General features: G+C 33.5%; 1 protein-coding gene across 1 annotated transcript in view; it reads left to right on the plus strand.

Annotated features, from left to right (window-relative positions):
* The first annotated feature begins 1,726 nt into the window (after nucleotides 1-1,726).
* Nucleotides 1,727-12,188, plus strand: part of Ptx1 (pituitary homeobox homolog Ptx1) — a 190,300-nt gene continuing 179,838 nt past the window's right edge. The window contains exon 1 of the mRNA XM_072532923.1: nucleotides 1,727-2,076. The gene's annotated coding sequence lies outside the window, so the exon portion shown is untranslated. The remainder of the gene's footprint in view (nucleotides 2,077-12,188) is intronic.

The following is a 12,188-nucleotide window of genomic DNA, read 5'->3' on the forward strand; positions in this document are numbered from 1 at the left end:
TAGCAATCATACACAACAATGAAACAAATGACTCGTTAACTACATTATTAAAGAACTTGGCAACAGAAATAGCAATAATTGATAAAATTGAAAAATGCATATAGATAATATATATACATAGTTAATATAAAAAACTTATGTAAATCAAAACTTAATAAAGAAAAATTAAATCACAATAGAAACACTTAAGAATTGCGTCTCAGAATCTTCGAAAAATAATTTAGTGTCTAGTAAAAGTAAATAATTCAATTGTTTATTTACATTGCCAGATGCATATACCGAGACAACTATTGTCTTCCTCTTAATTCGTTGTCTCTATTTTGTCCATAATAATTTTGATATGGAAAAATATAGCGCGCTACAGGATCACTACAGAAAAAAATAAAACGTAGATGTGATCTACCAAAAGTCACCGTAGGAAAGATGGCCAAGATATGGAAGGACTCTCAAATTCCACGAACTCTAAAAATGAGGTTGATCAACTTCTTAATATTCCCAATATTGACATACGGATATGAATCTTGGACTCTACGACAAGTGGAAAGAAGAGAGATAGACGCCACTGAAATGTTCTGTTGATGAAGAATGTTACGAATTTCGTGGACCGACCACAGGACAAATAATTCAATTTTAAATGAGCTAAAAGTCAGCAAACGGCTTTCCAGCCAAAAGTCCATCTCCAACAATTAATATACTTTCGACCAGTCATGAGAGCAGACACAGAAACCATAGAAAAAATTATTATCCAAGGGAAGGTAGAAGGCCGGAGATTACGAGGAAGATCCCTAACAAGATGGATCGATCAAATAGAGGAATAGGCAAAAGACCAATGCATGAGTTAAAGAAAAATGACCGGAGATAGAGATCTTTGGAGACGCACAATAAACGACATCACGATGATCGATGATCACTATACTCCCTCTGGAGGCCAGGATTGAAGAGAGACGTGATCATCCGCAATGTTACCCTAATATTTCTATTAAAAAATTAACAAGTTTGTAATTTATGGCAATGTGAGCCTATATGTACGGTAAACAACTTATTCTGATATCTATTATTTATGGATCTTGGTTATAATTTTGGTCCAGATAATCCAGGGGTCTTTCCTTGCATTATTACGGTATCTATAATCAGTAGATATCACCATTTTATAAAAAATTCACTCTGATATATAAATTACCGTGAATTGACAGTAAAACAGTTGTTGGTTAAAAACATTTAATTCAATAACTCTTATAACAAACAAACGAATGAAACACAAATGATCTTTAATATTTAATGCAATCAAATGTAATATATCAATTAAAATATTATGCAATATTAGAAGGCAACATAGAAGACACATTTTTATTATTATAATTAGTATATTAATTAATATACTATGACAAAAGGAAAGAAAAAAATGACTAGCTATGGATAAAGTTTCACAAATTCAACACGTAAATTCGTACATGCCAATTGCCAATAATCGAATCACTGACTAAACAATTCACTGATAAATTAATAAATTTTATATGCTATTTTTTACTCTTATATGTGTGATGCGCGTTTTTGTCCGAACTAAATACTAAAAATATTTGAACTCTTGCACTAGAAAACTAACTTGTATGAAACAATGAGATACTTAAACATTCAGTATAACCGGCAACGTCGCTGGCAATCGCGAGAGGAAGATGGATAGAAGCGAATGAAGCCGATCGCGCGCCTCACTCGGCTCTGCCTCTAAGGCTCCTATGATGATATATAGAGTAGACGACTTATAGTTAAACCGCGCTGGGAAGTGGCCCAGATTACTGAGACTTTACAGTATCAACTTCTAAACCGATATCCTGTACGGACGCTAAGCGCTTAAGACTTTTTAATACTTCCTGGGATTTTCGTGAAAACCGCGCAGTTTTGCGATTGACACTGATTTGTAAGATCATAGCTCTAGCTCTCTGCCGACGATTCAAGATTTTTTAAGAAATTAGGACTGTTTTGTTAGTTTAGCAGTGAGTGTAGTGCTAAGACTGTGATAAAGACTTGTGATTTTTGTTTATAGACCCATAGTGACAAGATCCACGAGGGAGGAGAAAGGTTTGTTCAATTATTTTGTATAAAGTGCAATATTAGCTTTTATGATTAGGTAAAATGTTCAACTATTTGACTTTGCACAAAAAGAAATTACTTACTGAATACTGCCTAAGATAAGACTTTTTCCTTAAATCTAAAAGCTAAATAGTTTTGATACATGAAGCTATAACTGAAATAAGTTTATCGACGGCAACTGATTGTGACATCTACAAACCAATTCTAAACTGGGAAAATTATTTCCCAATTAGAAAATTACATGAAGTCCTATAAGGACAAAAGAAGCAAAAAATATATATTTAAAAAAAAAATACCTAATTTACGTAGATACTTTGTGGTATTGTATTTATTGATTATACATACTAATTTCTTTAAGACAATGCCAACACAACTAAATGCTACAAAATAAATATTAAAAAACTAAACCATTGTTGTATAAAAAGAAAATAATCAAATTGCATAAAACGGAAATTTTTGTTTGGTTATTCAAAGCTGAATAATTGTCCGCAGTGGATATATCTGGACTCTTTTTCTATGTATTTTACTCTTGCATAAAGTTATGATTATACAAGAATATTAAATGACTATGGATTTTTAAAATATTTTTCAAACACTTTCGAGGAAGTTCAATAAATTTAGAATCTTCTACTGAAGATCTAGATTTGTTTTTCTGAAGAGCAAGGAATTAAATTTGTTTTTACAGCAAAAGTATTTAAAGTTTCAGCTAGATATTTTATGAACTCTCTTGCAAACATACATTAAATTTTAAATTTAGGATAAAATGGATAATAGTCTAAATACTTTGACTACACCAAAGGTAGACACCTAACTCTACTTAAACGTACTCTACATGGCATATCATATTGGATAGTAATAAGTATATTATACATATATGTGCGTTTCTGAGATGACTTTATTGAAAGCTAGTTCAATAGATTACATGAAATCAATTTTAACTTAAGAATACCCATCAGAAAAATCATAGCATGAGATTTGTTTTTAAAAAGACATCCACATGCGATGATGATAGCAAAATTCTCCTCTTAGTGATACCATAGTAAATCCTAACGTACTCTACATGGCATATCATATTTGATAGTAATAGGTATATTATACATATATTGTCAATACTTTTAAAGTGCGTTTCTGTAACGACTTTATTGGAGACTAGTTCAATAATTGATTATATGAAATCAACTTTAACTTGAGAATATCCGTCAGAAAAATCATAGCATGAGATTTGTATTTAAAAAGACAACCACATGCGATGATAACAGTAAAAGTCTCCTGTTAGTGATTCCATAGTAAATCATGAGGAAAACCAGGAAAAAAACTTATGATACTATCCCGGCATGTATTTGGTCCTATATTTAGTTTACTCTCGGTATTAATATCAAACTTTAATTTTACATGTTTAAGTAATTTTAAAATTGATTTGAAACTAAAATTTTGGTTAATTACCAGTAAAAATGTTAAATTTTATTAAGATGACAGGAGAAAATAGATTCAGAAGAATAAAAAGAATTCATAGATATATAATATGTATTAAATAAAATGCAAATGAACTTGTCGTAAAAACTCTCCTATCAATAATTTTAAATCGCCGTATATGAAGTTAATTCTGCTCTGTTCTATTTTCTTACACCTACTTGATTTATACTTGATTTTTTGTGGAAATAAATCTAATATTTCCATTGGCGAAAAAAATGAGCTTATTTTATTAAATTTATTAAATGCAAAAGGAGTCTCACACCCGACGGATAACAACTCATTTTTAACGTAGGTATAGGTAATCTGGTTATCTAATCTTTATCGTTTTGCTGCACCTAATAAGTTTCTTTTTGACGCAATATTAGGTTTGTTCAGTTTTTTCATTTAGGGGCTTGGTACAGACCCTGTTAAATGACATTTTCCGACGTAGCTCTTTGATTTCAAATTTAATTATTCCATCAAAGACATGTTAAAGTTACATTGATCAAAGTAAATAAATTCTTAAATCCCAGCAAATCACATATTATTTTGTAACTTTTGTAGAATAGTGTAGATACAATACAACATTAGAAGCAGGGTCGGCGAAAACAAGCCTGCAAGGGAAGGGTTTCAATTCCAGTCATACGCTAATATGTTTTTGTTATTTTTACAATCCTTCTTCTTCTTCTTTTTCTTTTTATATAGACATAGTCTTCCTATTGGGGAACCCTCTCTTGCCGTCTTTAATACTCTATTTGTTGTCATTCGGCTTATATGATTGTTCCGTCCTATTTTTCTATTTCTTACCCAGTTCTTGATGTTCTCCACCTTGCATTTACGTCGTATATTTGTACTTCTAGCTCTGTCCCATAGTGTCTTACCATCAATTTTTCCAACCCATACACGTAAAATATACAAAAATATACAACGCATAGAATTTCTACCCTATAATAATAGAATTTTTTAAATAAATGTAAATGTTAATGGTAGAAAACTGAGTCATTTGAGATACGCTGATGACATTGTAATATTCGCTACAAGTTTGGAAGAACTACAGACCATGATGACGCAGCTATTTCCTGCTTCGGAAAATGTAAGTTTTAAGATGGACTTGGAAAAAACAAAAATAATGACAAATACACTGAACATTAGAGGTGGGACAGATAATAAAAGCTAACAAAGAAAATTAAACTGTGGAAATTACTAGAAGAATAAGGTTAGCGTGGGCAAGATTTGGAAAACTTAGTTGGATCTTGAAATGCACTAAAATGGAACAATATTTGAAAACCAGAATTTACGATCAGTGTATCCTCCATATACTCACGTATGGTTCACAGACGTGGACACTCACCAACTCTAATTTGGATAAAATAGTAAAGGCATAAAGAGCGATGGAAAGATCAATGCTCGGGGTGAGACTTATAGACAAAAAAACAAACAAATGGATTAGAAACAAAACCAAAGTAAAAGACGCAGGAAAACATGCTGCCAAATTAAAATGGAGCTTCGCAGCCCACAATGCCCAACTGAAGGATAAAAGATGGAACCACGAAGTACAACAATGCAGACCAAGGTTAGGAAAGAGAAGCAGAGGAAGACCACAAATGAGATAGGCTGATGACATTAAGTAGAACGGAGGACACAAATGGAAACAAATGGCGCAAAATGGAAAACACTGGATTGATTTGGGAGAGGCGTATGTCCAAAGTTGGATTACTTAAGGATGAAGAAGAAGAAGAAGTAATAGAATTTATTGGTAAATATATTCTGTTTCAAAAAGCAAACAACTTTGCAGTTATTCTAAATGCTTTGTGTATTTTCTTCAGTTTATTTGCTTGTCAGTAGTTAGGAGCGTAGATGAATGATTTATAGTAAAATAAACATTTTACATGAAATTTAGTTTATCAGGAACTTTCTCAATTTAATATTCTATGTGTTTAGTAATACAGAATACTTTGTCAGCTTACTGTGCAGTTAAAAGAAACTATATAGGGTTGCCTAATTAAAAAAAAAAAACGAAGAGCGCCTACTCTAGTTTTGCAAGCGGGCACCTGATACCCTAGCACTGGGACTGATTAGATGATATTAACAAAACAGACTAAGCACATTTAAAATTACTTTTTAATGAACAGGTTTTTTATAATACTAAATATAATATTGCACTTATTGGACTTGTATAAAACAAGTATGAACGAATTAAAAAATATCCGTCATTGTTTATTATTATAACTACGCAACAAATGAGTATTTTGTTTATGTTTGTAGTTTTTATGGTAAAAAAGGCGATAAATGCAAACCTTTTGCTCTTTGCCTTTTTAGGTCTTAATTTGGAACCATATTAAAAATGACTATAATATAGTGCTATTTTGCCACTTGTAAATAGTGTTTAATTTATGAAGTACACTGCAAATGTAGTCGTCTATCCCCGTTGCATTCCAATGATCTTGGTAAAGTTTTTCCATGATTTTCACATCTTCGTAAAATCTTTCCCCATGCTACTCACTCACGTCTCCCAAATTTTCCTCAACAAATAAGTCTAAAAAATGTAATATGCGTAGCTAAAGACTTACTCATGTAAAATCGGTAAGATAGTTTCGAAACAAATTCAGATTTCTGCTTTAATCTGGAGCCTTCTAAAAATTGCATGGCATGGCCAGACGTTGATAAAGATGTTAATAGAGACATGGGGAATCTAAAATTTGCATTCCACGACATGTCTATTCATCTAAGCAGAAATCCTTAACGAATTTGTTTCTCGTACTCATACAGAGTAGATCCGAATAAAATGAAAAAGACAGAAAAAATTTTATTTCACGTTCAAAGCGTCTATGTATCTATTGATACGTATTTTGACTTAATAAGTCTCATCAGAATAGTTATTCATAGCCTCTGTCTTATTAGGAAGCAGCAATAACATGGCTTCGTTATGGACGCAATAGCGACATCATTGTTTCGAAACTATCTTACCGATTTTTCTATCAGATGTCGCTATTGCGTCCATAATGAAGCCATGTTATTGTTGCTTCCTAATAAGACAGAGGCTATGAATAACTATTCTGATGAGACTTATTAAGTCGAAATACGTATCAACAGATACATAGACGCTTTGAACGTGAAATCAAATCTTTTCTGTGTTTTTCAACTTACTCATGTATTAAAATATTTTAAATATATTATTTACTACTATTAAGTGCTATATTTGGTCTGTACTTTTGTATGGAGCAGAAGTATGGACACTAAAAGTATCAAGTATGTACAGAATTGAAATTGGAAATGTGGATTCATAGACGGATGCTAAAGATACGTTGGACAGCAAGAATCGATATCTTCTTTTTTGTGTGCCGTGCTTGTATTCAAGCGTTGGCTATCGTCATATTGACAAGCTGATGAAATGATTCTCGGTCAGCAGCTAGATGAAACAGTTCCTTGACCGTTCGATCTGTCCATTGTCTAATGTTACGCAGCCAGGACAGTTGTTTTCTTCCGACCCAATGTTTTCCTTCGATTTTGCCCTGAATGATTAACCGGAGTAAGCGATATTTAGGTCCTCTCATTATATGACCGAAGTATTGGACCTTTCTCATTTTGATGATGTTGATCAATTCTCGCTCTTTGTGCACGGTCTCTAGCACGCGTTCGTTAGATATGTGTGCTGTCCACGGGATTCTGAGCATGCGACGGTAACACCATAACTCAAACGCTTCTAATTTGTTGAGATTTTTAATTTTTGTTGTCCAGGTTTCACATCCATAGAACAAAGTGGACCAGACGTAGCATTTCAATACTCTTAGACGTGTGGTCAACGACAGACTTCTACTGCATAATAAATAACGCCAGTTAATAAAGTTTTTCCGTGCGAGTTCTATTCTGGTCGAAAATTCCTCGTCACTTTCAACCCTGCAGTCAATCCAGCTACCCAGATATCTAAAGTGTTCCACCCTTTCCAGGATTTTGTTATCTAATCTTAGTACTGAGTCTTCGATATTAATCTTTCCGACCACCATCCATTTTGTTTTTTTTGCGTTGATTGTTAAGCCTTTTTCAGTGCATTCGTTGTTTACAGCATTCAACAGGGTTTGAAGATCTTCTAGATTCTCCTCCATTATTGCGGTGTCATCGGCGTGTCTGATGTTGTTAATAATTTCACCACCGATCTTAACACCTTCGCGGCGATTATTTAACGCTATTTCAAAAAAAGGTTCAGTGTAGGCATTAAACAACATCGGTGACATAACACATCCCTGTCTGACACCACGCTTAATAGAAACTTTAGCTGAAACCTCTTGGTCCACCTTAACACAAGCGGTCTGATTGTATTAAAGATTTTTAAGCAATCTAATGTCATACGTGTCCAGACCAACTGAGTCTAAGCATTGAAATAATAATGTATGTGGTACTCTATCAAAGGCTTTTTCGAAATCTATAAAACATACGTAAATATTTTTCCTAAACTCAATGCTCTTTTGTAAGAGTATTCGCATGCAAAAAAGAGCTTCTCGAGTACCCATAACCGTTTCGGAAACCAAACTGCTCATCACCAGTTATCCCCTCACAAAGTTTATATATGCGACAATGCAATATTTTCATAAAAATTTTGAGCATGTGACTCATTAAACTGATAAGTCAATAGTCGCTACACTGTCTGGCATTCTTTTTCTTGGGAATAGTTATAAATATCGATTCTATATCGAAATCGATATAGGATATTCCAAATGATTCTTAAAGTCAAAATAGAAGGCCGTAGAGGTGTAGGAAGAAAACAGGTTTCTTGGTTAAAAAACATTCGTGAATGGACTGAGATATCAACTGCAGGACAATTATTCCATGTGGCAGAAGCTCGAGAAGTCTTCGCAATGGTGATCTCCAACGTCGGATAACTCTGATATAGTACGTGAAGAAGAAGAAGAAGATTTACTGCAATTAGCCCAATTATTAGAAGATTTACTGCTATTCTGTAATTAGCCCAACTTTTCTTTTGTCTCGAGTCGAACTTTTCGCCATATTCAGATAAGCTAGCATTTTTTCAATGAGAGAGCAAGTCTGCATCTTTGCGGTAGGTAGTTATTAAAACCGACTGAAATGTGGTGTTACCGCCGGATTCTAGGAATATCGTAGATCTCACGGATTTCCAATGAGAAGTGATGAGTTCTGAAATAAGGGACACCGAACATAGTAGAGAAGAAAAACGAAGTATTTTGAAGACATAATTAGAGGACCAAAATATAATTTACTTCCCCTTATATAGTGAAAAGTGGAAGGCAAAAGATGAATAGGGTCTAAAAAACTATCTCGGTTATGCAATATTAGACAATGGTGCGATCTGACAGCTAAAGAATTATTTCACGTAGCAGCTGATAGAGAAACATTCCAAGAACTTAAATATGGTGATAGCCAACATTTGATCACAGAAATTGCACTTAAAAGAAAAATAAAATAGATAAACAGGGACAAACATTTTTTTTCTGTTCAATCTGATGTGAAACTTCAGATTGTATATGGGAGGTTTTGTTCATAAACTTTTTGGCTATACCTAGGTATTTTGTATAGCAGTTGAATATATTGATAAAAATAACGGTAAATATATTAAAAACAATATCAGGTATGTAGACGATACCGTTCTAATAGCAGAAAAAAAGAGAAGAAAAGACTTACAAAATATACTAGACAGATTAGCAAAACCGATGAAAATTGTTGCATTGACCTAAATAAACCCCAATTAGAACAAGTTCACAAATTCAGATACTTAAGGTTAGTACTAAATGATAAGTTGGATCCAGATATAGAAATAAAAACCCAAATGGAACAGGCTAGGAACATGTACAATAAATGGAAGCAAATTATCTATAACTAAAAAGTAAGCTTAGATATGCGAATTGGAGTTATTAAATCCTAAGTTTGTTCAGTCCTTTTGTATGGAGTTGAAGCCTGGACATTGAAATTAAATACTATGCGACAGCTAGAAGCCTCTGAAATAAGGCTTTATCGTAGAATGCTTAGAATATCATGGAGACAATACATTACAAATCAAACAACAATAAATACCATAAATAGAGAGGTAGAACTTATAACAACGCTTAAGAAAAGACAGACCTCGTACCTAGGCCATATAATAAAAAATAAAAATATAACCTACTATGAATAACAATTGAAGGGAAGATAGAGGGTCGAGGAGAAATAGGCAGAAGAGCCACGTCATGGATTCACAATATCAGAACTTGGTTGGGTATGAATGTTCAACAATTACTAAGAGTGGCGCAGAATAGAGATTTTGATGTAGTGATCACAAACCTGCAGTAATGGAGTACACCAGAAGAAGAAGATGAAATAATACGATCTTAGTGGTTTCTGCAGAACTATCTAGAAACAATTTCCATTGCTTTGAACCATTTGTTTCCCGTTATTTTCTCACAAAAACTACTAATTATGTTGCGGAAGTATATCTTTCATATGATAATATTTGGAAAGGGCTGTATAACTAGCCGAGACGTTATCTTAGTAATTGAGTCTGCTCTTTGGACCGATTTGTACCCCTTATAATATCTTAAGAACATTTGATATATATCTATTTGTAGTAGAGATAAAATCCTAATATGTTTCATCACTATCTGCCATAACACTGCTGGTTTCGTTTGGCTTATAGATCATCTCCCCGTCAGCAGCTGTTGATAAAATTGAATTTTACTTCTTTAGGTAATACCTTTTTTGGCTTCTGTATCTTCAATCGCTTTGTAATTTTCACCCGAGATATTTAGATGCAATATTACTTATTGTCGTTCTTACGTTTATCTTTACTTCTTACTCATCTCTATTCTCTTATCTCGTGTTTTAGGATACCATTGATTCTAGTATTCTAAGCTAACAGAAATATTCAAACTTTCAAAGCATTATTTGCTTTTAATATCTTAATACAGAAATGTCTTAATACATGGAAGACATATAATATGTTCATTACAATAAGGTGTTTGGTCCAGTAAAATATAAACCATTGATGCAATTACTCAAAAGTAAAAGCATTCGCCTAAAAGATATCCAAATAACAAACAATCTTTACTACCACTTTAGAAAAGGGAGTACGAGTACGCCAAGGATGCATTTTATCTCCCTTATTATTTAATTAAACAGAGTTCATAATACGCAGAGTTTTGGATGGTTTGAAAGGAGGATTAAACCTGAGCGGTGTCAAGATAAACCTTTTACTCAAAATTGTCAATTAATTTGGATTTCCTATGGAGATTGGTACGAGGGAGGCATTATTTGGCCTCCAGATATTACTACAAAAATGTTGAGATCAACGAAAAGACGTGTTTCTCTTTTTTATCGACTACGAAAAAGGATTTGATCAACTAAAACACACAGAATTCATAGAAACCCTAACACAACATGGTATAGATCATAACACGGTGGCCCTTATTAAAAACCTATATTGGGATCAAATGGCGTCGATTAAAATGGGGACTGAGAGAGAACTCCTAAATATTGTAAAAACCAGCAAAATGAGTTATCTAGGACATATTTACAGAGGAGAAAAATACAACTTCCTACGACTGATAATGGAAGGGAAAGTGGAAGGAAGAAGAGGTCTAGGAAAAAGAAAATGCTCCTGGCTGAAAAATGTAAGAGACTGGACAGGTATGGACATACATTCGATACTAAGAACAGCTCAAGATAGAGAGCAATTTGCTGTAGTTATAACCAATCTTCAGTAATGGAGAGGGCACCTTAAGAAAGTGTCAAGATGTCTAACTTGCGTTTTGCAGATACCACTACACTTCTAGCCTTTAATCCAAAAGACATTATTAACTTATTAAAAAACTCAAAGTAGAAAGTGCTAAGTTTGGACTCATGGTTAACTACAACAAAACCAAAATCATGATTATTGATCGAAAACAACAGTTTCCTAAATCCCGAACTATTACGGAATGGGAGGTAGTCTTCTCTATATTATACCTTGGAGCTCTAGTTAACAACACAGGCAGTTGTGAACCTGAAATTCGAAGACGCATACAACTAGCAACAGCAAACATGACTGAACCAAACGAAGTATGACGTGATTGTCACATTTCTATGACCAAAAAGATGCGACTCGTTTGTTTCAACTCTGGTCTTTTCCATATTTAACTATGCATTTGGGACATAAACAGTCAAAGAATCAGATAGACGATGCGAAGATACTTTCTAATACTGTTTACTCTATAATTTTAAAGTTATTTGGTCATATTAATCGAAGCGATCACAAAATGGAGCGTTTGGTGTTCCAAGGAGGGCCTTCAGAGGAGCAGATCTCCACAGCGATGGGCAGACACTACGAAAACAGCTTTTCAACAAACAGTATACTGAGGCAGTGCATGTAGTTGCAGGCAATTAAACTATTTGAGTTGCTGAAGCTCAAGGATGAACCACAACGATGACTATGATGATGAATACTGTCAAGAAGCTTGAATCAGCATAAATAATTTCATATTAAATAAAATAAATGGAAAAAGGCGTGCCAGGCAGGACGATGTGTTGTAGCCAGTATTATTCAATCTCTATTTAGAAAATTATTATGACAGATTTTGACAATGAAACAAATTTTAAAAGTTTTATTGATCTCATTTGTAGTATCAGATACGCAGATGACCACGATATCAGATATGTAGAAAATGGGG

The sequence above is a fragment of the Diabrotica undecimpunctata genome, chromosome 5 (genome assembly GCF_040954645.1).
Source record: "Diabrotica undecimpunctata isolate CICGRU chromosome 5, icDiaUnde3, whole genome shotgun sequence".
NCBI classification, from domain to species: Eukaryota; Metazoa; Arthropoda; class Insecta; order Coleoptera; family Chrysomelidae; genus Diabrotica; species Diabrotica undecimpunctata.